At 41.4% G+C, this 12,290-nt stretch overlaps 1 long non-coding RNA gene across 1 annotated transcript; it reads right to left on the minus strand.

Annotated features, from left to right (window-relative positions):
- Window positions 1–332: 332 nt before the first annotated feature.
- Window positions 333–2,051, minus strand: LOC116716389 (uncharacterized). Its single transcript, XR_004338446.1, has 3 exons — window positions 1,618–2,051; window positions 872–976; window positions 333–743 (listed from the first exon to the last, which is right to left on the minus strand). It is a non-coding gene; the product is annotated as an uncharacterized LOC116716389 (long non-coding RNA).
- Between the last annotated feature and the right edge of the window lie 10,239 nt (window positions 2,052–12,290).

A 12,290-nucleotide genomic window follows, 5' to 3' on the forward strand; every position in this document is an offset into this window, starting at 1 on the left:
TGTGTGTGTGTGTGTGTGTGTGGCTGACATTCGCTTCCACAGTGCATGTAGACAGTATGAAAACAGAGAGCTGATAATACGTAGAAATAATAATAATTAAAAAAAACCCATTTTTTAAAATATTCATATCAGCTTGTGCTCATTACATGTGTGAATATAAACTGTAATATTGGCACATCACGAATCATAATCTATTCAAAGCGAGCCTATTTCACATTTTTACACTTGTTTTTTTTTTTATGATGATGATGATGATAATGTAATAACTCCCAATTAACTCAACCTCCCCACCCCCCCCCCCAAAAAAAAGACATTCCAGTTCTTTTAGTGTGTTCTAGAAAACGTGTTTTATACAGACATAAAACTGCTTCACAGGTGTAAAGAAAAAAAAAAAGAAGAAAGATTAAACAAAACCAGAAAAGAGACAATTCAGCTCGGATTAATGAGGATCACTCCTGGCAGTTTTTCCTTTAAAGATGATGTATGAAATGATCTTCTTCCGCTCCTCCTCCTCCTCCTCCTCTTCTTCTCCATCTATTTTAACCACCGAAATATTAACACACACTATAAGGCGCGTCCCATCTGGTTAGTCGGTGCATTTGTTTCCTCCGCGAGACGCTGAACATCAGAAGAACCATTACTTCTAGCCGTGTGTTCACAGATTGCTCTGCAGCTCCACATGTTCTGCCAACACAATGAACCCGGGGCTGCGAGATAAAATGTCACAGCTATATATCCTCAGGCTTGTTTATGTGTGTAAAAAAAAAAAAAAAAGAAGAAGAAAAAAGAAAGAAATCGAACAGAAGAAGAAGGTAGTCACGCCAAAGGTTGTTGAGCAACAAGAACAGAAGCGTGACATCCGTTCACCTACCTGACTGCTTCTTCTTCTTCCTTTTCTTCTTCTTCTTCTCCATCCTTGACTCCTAGAAGTAGCAGAAGATTCCCAGCAGAGGAGACACAGGATGCTCTCCAGGTTCTAGGTTAAATACAGACAACCACAATGCTCCTCACAACCCTCCACGTTGCCATACAGAGTGTGCCATCTATTGGCTGTTTTTAGAACTGCCTCTTTCTTTCCTTTTTTTTCCCCCTTCTTCCCCGTCCCCTCTTTTTTTTATTTATCTATCAGTCTGTGCAAGGGAAAGATCATAAAATCAGTGAAATAAAGTGAAATGGCTGTCTGGGGGGGATGGATATGTCCCTTGCAACGTGAAGTGGAACTTGAGGAAATCGCCGCATCTCCTGCAGCTTTGCGAAGGACGATTGCTGTGGGGGCTACTTTCTTTTTCTTTTCTTTTTTTTTTTTTTTACCCCAAAACCGGTGCAATTTATGCAAGCTCTCCAGCCACAAAGAAAGAAAAAAAAAAAAAACGAGAAACCCGAAACACACACATTTCTGCCTTCTGATGTCGCTCCCGATGAGAGAACTGGATGAATGAACGAGCCCAGAGCTCAAAACTAATTATGCCAGTTAGAAACAATTAGAGATAAATAATCACAAGTTTTCCTGTAAATGCACGAGGACATGTGTGTGTGCGCATTCATTGCCATGCAGCAAAAAAAATAAATAAATAAAATAAAATAAGTAAAACAACTCAGAGAAATAGAGATATTCACCTTCGAAGGGTCACTCTCCTCTTCCTGGCTCATTAAAAACAGCCCCATTAGCGCTGCTCCTTCAGAGGCTGACAGTTATGTGAGCTCGCGCGCTCGTACGCGCGTGTGAGTGCGCGCGAGCGAGCGAGCCAGCTAGCGCGTGTGTACAGCGCAGCGGTGAAGACGCGCCGCGTTTCGGAGAGGAGGCCTCTGGGCTCCAGAAGAATACATTAAAAAGCAAAGAGCCCCTCTCCTCTTCCTGACTGACTCCTGCTGGGACTACTTAGCATTTCTGGGGTGAAAACTTCTCCAGCAAGGTTGTCAGACACTATCTACAAATTACGGCAGAGCTAAATTGCTCCTGTATGTAGTTATTTAACATTTGCGTGTGTGTGTTTTTATTTTTGCGTGCATATGTTTGCCTTGGCCTGACGAACGCCGTATTCCCTCGACACACGACGGGCAACGCTGTCGCTGCGAGGGAGGGAGAGTGAAGAGGAGCGAGAGAGGGGGGAAGAAAGAAAGAGAGAGAGATAGCTGAAATGATTTAAAGAAGTAGAGGGAGAAAAAGAGAGAGATTGGAAGCTATAAATCCCTCAAGAATCCAAAACAGCTTCACACTCGTTAGCTCGTGAAAATTCTAGCGGTTTTAATGTGTTTTTTGGGGGTCACAGATGGCAAGAGGAAGTAAAAACATCTCTCTTCTGCTCGTATTGTGTCGTCATCCATTGAGAATTAGGCAGAGAACCTTTGGAATTAGATTAAATGCTAATTGCAGTCAAGACCACATGCGGGTCGGACCCCGAAAAGTTCACGAAAGGCCTCAGATCAGGGCAAAAATATCGCCAAGAAAACGTGTCTGTTTTTCATTTCGTTTCCTCTCCACTTGACCTGTTCCTTTGAAGCAGCTGAAATACGTTTTTGAGGGAGTTTTCTTGCGTGTTTTGTAGATTAGAGCTTTCAAATAGTATAGAATGTAGTATAGTTTTAACCTAAACTCTGACTTTCAGACGTTACATTACAACAAATGTACTGTGGTGAAAATATGGACAGTTTTTTAGTAGGATAATGTATAAAAAAGTAGATTACGACCTATGTTGTATGTGACAACAGTCATGACTGATGTAAAGTATACTCAGTTGTAGCTGGAGCAGCGTTTTATTTCACTACTACATAGTTTGACTTCTAGTTTAAAAAAAATCTGTGGACTTTTAAACTATTAAAACTGTGGAAATGTTTTAAAATTCTGTCGTTAATCCAGATATCAATTGAAATTCAAACAAACAAAAAAATTGGTATAATTAAAAAAAAAAAATTTCTACACTATTTTCTAATCCCTGTAATGACAGTTGTGATTTCCAAAATGAAATCACAACTGTCCATAAATAAAATGAAGGCTACATGTAGAGTCATTTCACACCGACTGGTTGTGTTGATGAACAGATAACCTGCATTTATGATGTGTATCTATGAATTATATCCTGATTTTATCCAGTTTAAAGCTACAGTGTGTAAGTTTTACAAAAATGTTTTTTTTTTGTATTTGTTAAAACTGTCACCAAGTTGTGACAATATGAGACAGATAATCGGTGAAAAGACCGATTTCCTTTGCTTTCCTGTCAGTGATATTATTGTTGTCGAAAAAAGTCACTGCTTCTTAACAAAACAACTAATCAAAAGCAGGAGGAGGGTCTTAGTGCTGTCAATGAATGCTGCTAATGGTGGAAAAATAACTTAGGAAAACCGTTTATGTGCCGTCACCGGTTGCTATGCTAACTGAGCATAGCTTTAGCATTTGTGCCAGGCTCTGTTGTGTTGAACCAGCTGTAGCTTAGCAAAGAGCAAGCGAGCGAGGGTAAGCACGAGGGTAAGCACCCTCCTCTTGGCTCGGATGGGTTGTTTCTGCCTGAGTGGCCATTTTTTCACAGATTATTTTTTATAAAAAACTGTAACGACAAAGCAAATGTGCAAAAAAAAACAAATTTCTTAATAAGTTACATACTTACAGCTTTAAATGTTAAAAAAGCAACAAAAAAACATTTTGTAATTTATGGAAAAAACAAGGTTTTGTGCAGTTAAAATTCAGATTTTGACATTTTCCATTATCAGTCATTTCCATGACTTGGCTTCTTAGCTTTTCCTGGGCTGAGCATCGGCGGATAGGCTCGTGAACGTGCGCGCGTGGACCTGACTGTCTCGTAGGAGTGATAACAAGTCGCCCGGCTGCTCACCGCCACCAGCCATCCATTTAAAGTGAATTAGGACTCAAATACTCGACCCATCAGAGGTGCCAATAACGAGGAGCGCCGTTGAAAATTACAGGGGGGAATTTAAGTCTGCTGGCTAATGGCATTGGCACCGACACTTTGCCAATACACATTTAGGCGCGTGTGGGTGCGCCTGGCCCGGGGTGCCAGCAGAGACTGACACATCTCTCTTGAGCCTGTCCAGACGGAAGATTGGCCTGTCTGTCAGCGGCCAGGCGACCACCATTACCCCCAGCTCTTCTTCCCCTCTTAACCCACACCACATCCACACCTCCACCACTGTCAAATACCCCACTGCTCTTTCTTTTGCGTGTGTATTTTCCTCTTATATGGCCAACTCTTTCTCGATCTCGCACTGTACCCATGTTTTAGCGGTAAACAACAACAACAAAAAAATAAAACTTAAGAAAAGTTCCTCAACTCTGCCCTCAAGTCGATGACCTTAATAAGACAAAACAACTGACTAAAAGATCAGCTAAACCTGCAGAAACGGCTTTAATTAACGGGGCTTTTGCGTGCGTGATCATGGGCTATTGCTTTTAAAATTTAAATTGCCCTCAGATTACAACTAGCACCGCTGGTTTACATTTAATATTAAAACGAGCCTCAACAAAAGTGTTGGAACTTTTCTCCACGTACTGGAAAACATGAAGGTCCAAATTGAATCAATAGTAGATTAGCTGAAACTAATAGTTGTTGAGGAAACGAAAATAAATGCAACGTTGAGGTTGTGCATGATTGATTTTAACGTGTCAAACATAAAGTCTTTAGTTCCTGTCAGTTATTAAAAAGGAACATATATCTGATTGTGTAAGCAAATTACTTTTCCGTCTTCATTTTTATGCTTTTGGCAAGTTAGATTCATAACTTTTTAGGATCCATATGATTTCTAAGTTTACTTACCTACTTGACAACTTGAGCAATATGTTTCCTGCAACTTCAATGCCTTCTAAACAGCTTGTTGAGTAACAGTGACTTACAAATAACCTGAAATTTACAATGAGCAAGTTTCATCATTCTGTTGGTTTGACCGTATTACTAAAATATCTTGATGCATGTGAGGCTTTTTAAGGCATTAAAATGCTCCGAAAGAATGAAGAAATGTGTTTATGTGACAAAAACAAGAACAAAGTTTGTTCTGCTCAGGACAACGAGAAATTAAAGTGCCAGACTCTCGGTAAATCCATGGTGACAGAAAAGCAGGAACAATTGTTCCCAGTGTTGAGATTTTGTGGTCTTAAAAAATAAATCCTAATGTTTTTTGGAATTTACATGTAATCAGTTTCCCTAAACACTCACAGGGCGCCCGGTCCATGTAGAAAAGTCAATTCCAGTGTCCCTCTCCTCACCTGTAGTGCGTTTGTGATGTATTAAACTTTGAAAATTATGTATCTTTGTTATTAAAGCTAAAGTTTAATCAGTAATACTTTTATAACAAATTTATGTCAGATCATGATTTCTTGGTTAATGACAAATTGTCATAACAAAGACATTTTGAATAATGTCAACTTTGTACTAAAAGTGTCATGATTTACCGAATGACACTTTATGACAACAGTCATAAATATTCATGAAGACTTACTCATGTTCATGACAGGCGTTATGTCATGTTTATGACGGTGTCATGACGGTCTTATTCACATCCCGTCAAATAAAGTGTTACCGACTATATTTACCTTTAAACTGAGACGATTACATTTAAGACTTTTCAAGAAGTTGTGGAAAGTTTACAGAAAGTCAGCAACTTCTTCAGTTTTAATTCACGTTTTTAAGTGTTTGAGGCTTTAAACCTGCAGAAACGGCTTTAATTAACGGGGCTTTTGCGTGCGCGTGATCATGGGCTATTGCTTTTAAAATTTAAACTGCTCTCAGATTGCCGCAGAAAAACAGGCACAATATAGCTGAGGATATGTGATGTAATTACAATCCACGCAGTAAAATAATTCAGCACTGCTACTTCAACGTCCTGCAACCCTCTCTTTGTTTACCTCCCTCTTCAACGACATGTCCTGCCGTTAAATTGAAGTCACGCGGTAAACACCTTGGGGTGCTCCTTTTGAATCCCTGTAGCTGCCGAAGGAATTCAGTGACCTCCCCTAAGAAACACAGGAGAAAATCCCACCGCCCTTGAGCAAGGTTGCAGACCGTCACTAATTGCCGGAGAGAGGAGGGCCTCCCCGGCCGGCTGAGCTTGTTGTTTTGATAGGAACAAAATGTTCATCTTTCACACGATAATCTCCTCGTCTTCCTAACGCACGGATCAGAAGGAAGTATATAAATACCTCCCATTCTTTCCTTGGACAGTGCTTGTTTCGACAAGAGGGGCTCGGGTTGACGGAACGGGCGTCGAGCAACAAACGGCTTAATCTCCCGCAACGCGTCGTGTCAATTGGTGCAAAGGGTGTGACCGATAGAATCAACTTAAAACGCTTTATTACACCGCCCTCCCTCCCTTCCTCTACTTTGATTCTTTAATTCTTGTGTTCTTTGCAAAGGGGCTGTGAAAAGTGAAAATTCGGAGGGAAAAAAAAAAAAACAGGGCGACTGAAAGATTTCTGGCAAAAAGTGTAACGTGATATTTAAGCTGCGAGCGGAAGGCGCCCCGGCATTAGCTGCTTAACTAGCAGCAGAAGAGAAGGAGTAATGTATGTAGAAAGGGGGGAGACGTATGAAATGTCATTAACGTTAATTCTAATAACTTTTTGGCTATTAAGCACAAATTAGTGAAGGCGATGTTAAATGTCATGCTCTGTCCTGGGATTCACATGAGAGACGGTGGGGGCCACCGAATAGGTTCTCATTTACATCCTTAAGATCCAACTTAATTCTCAAAAGGGGGCGGTCGGAAATGAGGCCGAGCCGTGAACCGACGGCGATGACACGCCGGCATCCGGGAGTAAAAAAAAAAAAACAAAACACACAAACGTTTTCTGGCGGTTGATTCCTTATTGTTCCCGCTCAAGGTTATTTTCTTGAGTCGTCATTCCCTTGAATAATTCTGCTCAGGCTTTTTTTTTATTTTATTCCTCCTTTCTGTTCCCTCTGGCTTTTTAAGGTTTGTGCTATTTAAGAGCAATCATGTCAGTGTGGAGAAGAATTAATCCTGCTTAAAAATATGTTACACGACTAGAATGCATGTTAACAGCCTGCCACCCCCCTAGATACTGTGGCTGGATATAGACTTTTAGCCTGGTGGTGGCGGAGATAGTTGGAATAATGACTGTGTGGGTTAGATATCAAGAGCTCATTGTTGAGTTTGGTTCTGAAAACACTGCGCAGGTTTTCATCTGTATAATAATAAAATTGTGCGATACAGGAGAGGTTTGCGATGATGTATACTTTAATATCGATACCAAGTAAATAATTAGTTAGTATTCCTGATACTGATACCGATACTTTTTATTTAAGTTTGACATATCAAACTTCTGACATGTAGGTCTTCTCTTGGTTTTTTCTTTGAATGATTTTGTTTGGATCTAGGACAGAATTTGGGCAAAGTTTCTAGGTGTCTACAAAATACCTTTATAACATTATTGTGACCAACAATAAGAATAAAAAATACGAACAAGGAAAAAGACTGCAGTGCAAATCGAAACAAAATGTCTTTTGAGGTATTCTTGAGAAACTACAATTCAAACATAAAACAAAACTTCAAGAGGGAACCTGAAACTAAAGCATCAGTCTTACCTCACTCATGTCGATTCCATACTGATACCGATATCGATATTTTTGATTGATCCACTCACGTAGGCCTGTCACAATAAGCAATAAATCAATCACATGGTAAATTAAAATGAGATTGATAATTTAAAGTAGGACAGCAATTGTTAGAGATGCTTCACTTTAATATTTTTGAAAAGCCGGCATTTTGAAAAATGCTGCAAATATTTGTGCGAAGTAGTTAGTTTGCACTGAGGTCCTAATTCCCACTTTTTCCTGTTTACCCTATCTAAGATTAATTAATATTTTTTAGATGCAATTTTAGTTACATTCTAGTTAATCCATTTTAATTATTGTTGTTTTGTCATTTTATTTTGGAGTTTTACATTTTTTTTTACATTTCTTAGAAATTATTATTTTTTTATATCTTTGAGTGGGTATTCTTGCATTTATACCACTACTATTATTCCTTTAGTTGAAAACGGTCTGAAAATGACATCATCATCGTTTATCGCGATAATTTCTGGGACGTTTTATCGTCCAGCAGAACTCGGACATCGTGACAGGCCTTCGCCCACCTCTAGCGAACAATGCAGCAAGTCGATGTAAAGCCCCACAAAAACCCATGTCATGTAACCCACTGCGATGGATAGATTAACCTCAGTGTGCCACAGGGGCCTTTGCATTCCTGTCCACATTGTTCCAAAGGCAGCCGGTGGTCTTTGGGAATATCCTGGTTTTATTTTTATTCTTTTTTTCTTTGCTGCTCTCTTTCTGTCCTCTGTGGCTACAGTTGACTGTGCGAGAGTAAATAACATTTGATATGCATAAACAGCCCCTTCCTATTCATTACTGTCAGAGCGTTGGAGTGCAGGAGGCGGAGGTCAGCATGTGAAGGTCCTCCTCAGGCAGGAGGAACGCCTGTGGTAGCTGTCACTCCTCCTCCCTCCCACCTCCACCACCACAGCTCAGCCCCGCTCCCCCCGAGCCCTCCCGCCTCCTCCCCTTCCCCTCTTCCTCCCTCCCTCCCCTATTAGCACAGGCTCCAGGTCATAACCTTTCCGTGGCATTTTGCGATTCCACAACCCTTTGATTAGTGAAATATTTACATATCTCACAGTGGAGAGGGCGTTCTTGTGTCGCAGACACTTGAAGTGTTGTAAATGTGTTTGGCCTTTTGCCTGAGAAATGCGGAGGAGTCAGACTCTCTGGTGGTAGCTGTAGTCGGGGCTGATATGTGCCCTAGTGTGTTTTAAGTATACTTACTCCAAACTGCCATCCTGCATGTACAAGTGCCATTTGGTCCTCTCAACGCGGATCTGGACCTTTCTAAAAAAAAAAAAGAAAAAAGAAAAAGAGAGAGCATTCAGGAAGCCATTCGAGAGGAATAGCGCTCCCTGGTGGCAGATTGAGATCAGGCCCTCTGACAAGGACAGTGCAGTGAACTACAGAGCTAAGAGATGGTAGTCAGATTTAAACAGGACTTGATCTGACTAGAGAAAGTAGAGAAATACATAAGGAGCATAGCTCAAGATTTTTGAAAACAGGCTCTTTCAAAAGATTATGAGTAGTAAAATTCACCTTCACTAGAAATTTTTAGTTTGGTTTAGTTTTAGTATCAGCTGTTAAGTGCCAAGGTCAAAATAAAAAAATTAAAAATGTGGTTTTTAATTTTAAAAAAGTCAGGGCACCACCTGTTTATTATAAATTAATAGCAGCCCTGTAAGATCCAGCATTATTTTATGAATGCCATCCTGGTCAGGTGAGGTATTATGCAATGGATGATACTTCAACTTCCAGTTAAAATACATCATTCATCATCGTTGAATGCTAGTAACATTCTACTGAACCTCCAAGAAAAACATGGAACAAATAAAGTGGTAATAATTGTAAAGAGGGGCAAAGACAAACATGAGGAACTGATAAAGCAACACATTAGCATCAGTTTACCATGTGTCAGAACCAAAGTGTGCTATGAGGAGTTGGGAAGGAACAACTGTCGCCAAGTGTGCAAAAACCATTTTGCCAATACAAAGAAGGTAGCCTGGTGAAAACCAGCCCCTCGCTCTATATGCTTTGCTTCGAAGGTTGCGGTGAAAGGTGAGTATGGATATTCAAGATGGCGGAACAAAACTTGTACGGCAACCAGCTTCACAGTCAGCTGAACATAGTTAGGATTTACGTTTTTACTGAGCCGGGACGATTGAGATGTTCCACAAAAAGACTGAAGCAAGTGTGTAAGAGATTTCTGGTCAGAATGCCTCACTCATGAAAAGCAAAAATAGTTGTCATTTTGGGGTTCAATTTCCTGACTCGCATACTGAATCACTCAGGTCAAGAGTTAAAGGTTTATTTAGTAGAATATTCACAGGGAATGAGAAATGGAATTAAGTTGAGTTTCTTTCCAGGAGCCGGGAATGATCACGTCTGGAGAAGGAGAGGCATGTTTTTGGAGCTCTAGTGGGCAAGGTGAGTCTGATGATATTGTCAGAGATGGGTTGCTTACGAAGAGGGAAGATAGTTAATAGCTCAGGTTGCTAATCGAACCTGAGCTAGTCAAAGGCTATCCTGTATAAACTGTCTAAACTGTTTTCCAAATAGCTTAGATAAAATTTTGGTGCCTGAAATATTTCATCGTCACAAGAGTGGCAGCTACTACCCACTACAAATATAAATTGGGAAATAATTCCCCAAGTAGTACCAATTAGTACTAGTTAAAAAAACCCAGAAACTCTAAAGATGTTCTTAAAACGTCTTCAAAATTCCCTCTGTTTCGGGAAAACCGATGCCCCCTGTGGTTATACCTGCAAAACAAGACTTCCTCTAAGAGCAGCAGCTTTCTTTTATGACACATAAAAAAGTCTCACTATAGTGTTTTCTAATGTACCTATCCATCAGCTAAGAGTCAGCCTGGAGTTTGGCGTATTTTTCCGCCTCAGTCAGTCATCCAGTCAGTCAGCGTCTCTCTGCTGGGTGACAGAAAGAAGAGATGTCAGCGAACAGGTTTTTTCCAGGGAGCTCAGGGCCTTCACGTCTGCCTTCGCAGTGACTGATGAGGTCTGGGAAGAGTGACGGGCAGCTGCAGTCTGTTCTCAGCCCACGGGGCCCTGCCTGGCATTAACGCGGTGTGCCATGTTCTCAGAGGGAACCTGTCATTCAGGCGTCACTCAAACCGACAGGCGCGCCGCGCGCACAGAGGCAAGAACATGAAAGGGACTGGCAAAGTAGCAGCCGATCCCCAGGTGGTCGCTCAGAGCTGAAGGTTGTGAGTTTCTTATCATCGTTGCTGGGCAGCCCAACTTCGGCTGGAGGGCCACACACGGACATGAAGGTGGCGGCGAGGCCTGGACGAACATCAAAGTCAGGGTCCGTCGGTCGTGTCACCGCGGTATGAAAGGGAGCGGCTGCTTGCGGTGTGGTTCAGGTTTGATCTGTTTTCAACTCGCCGTGGATCAGCAACACTCGCACTGCGAGTAATTATCAAAGTTGCTCCGTGTTTTTAAAGACATCAAAACACATGCAGGAACGGGTTGGGGTAGAAGGGTTTGATGATCAATACATGCTTCACCAAAGTAGTCATGTACCTTGAACATTCTGTGATACGACAACCTCAAAGTTCAATGTAGTTTATTGACAATCTTGACTAGACCAAAAATTAAATCTTTACAAATTAAAAAAGTCTTCGTTTAATAAATACTTTTTTCTTGTAAGTCCATATAGATTTGTCTATCTAGAGACGGAAATATCCGTCCATCCATCTGTCCGTATCTTCTGTTTAATACAGGATCATGTCTTGGGGGCAGCAGCCTGAGTAGAGAGGCCGAGACTTCCTTCTTTCCATCCACTTGGGCCAACTCCTCTGGGGGAATACCAGAGCGTCCCAAGGTCACCCATGAGATACAGTCGCCCTTGCATGTGCTAAGTCTTACTCCGAATCTCCTCCCAATTGGATGTGTCTGGAGTGCCTCACCTGGATCATCCCAAGCGTATGATCAAGTTGCCTGAACTGGCTCCTCTTGATGTGGAGCATCAGGCATCCTGTGAAAGAAACTCGTATCGGCTGCTTGTATTCAAGGTCTCTTTCTTTAGGTCACAACCCAGAGCTGATGACAAGAGATAGGGGTAGAGACGTAGATCGACTGGTAAATGGAGTTGCTGCTTTACCTTTCTGCCCAGCTCTCTCTTCTCTACGACAGACCGGTACAGCTCTTGTGTCATTACACCAATCCACCTATCGAGCTCTCACTTCATTTTTCTCTCATTTGTGAACAAGATCCAGAGATACTTAAACTCCTCTACTTTGGGCAGGATCTCATCCCCAACCGAGAGGAGGCACTCTACCCTTTTCTGACTCAAGACCAAGGTCTTAGATTTGGAGGCGCTCATTTTCATCCTGCCTGCTTCACATTCAACTTGAACTGCTCCAGTGAAAGTTAGAGATCACAGTGTGATGAAGCCAACAGAACCACATCGTCTGCAAAAATCAGACACCTGTTCCTCTGGCTCAAAACGACTCCCCTCAACACGTTTGCTGTCCACAAGGGTTACGAACAGAATCGTTGACAAAGGGCTGGAGATGTTTGCCTGTAATTCTTTGCGAAACAGCTGAAGCTCAATCAGGCTGAAAGGATAGGCATCTATGTACATCGATTGTTAAGTCTTGCCATTACAACACACCAGTATTCTTTGATCTAAATGATGTCTTTGTTTCAGGTTGTCCTGTAGACTTTCCCAGTCTAAAGTTCTTTACAATCTAACAGATGTTCT

This window comes from Xiphophorus hellerii, chromosome 3 (genome assembly GCF_003331165.1).
Source record: "Xiphophorus hellerii strain 12219 chromosome 3, Xiphophorus_hellerii-4.1, whole genome shotgun sequence".
Classification (NCBI taxonomy): Eukaryota; Metazoa; Chordata; class Actinopteri; order Cyprinodontiformes; family Poeciliidae; genus Xiphophorus; species Xiphophorus hellerii.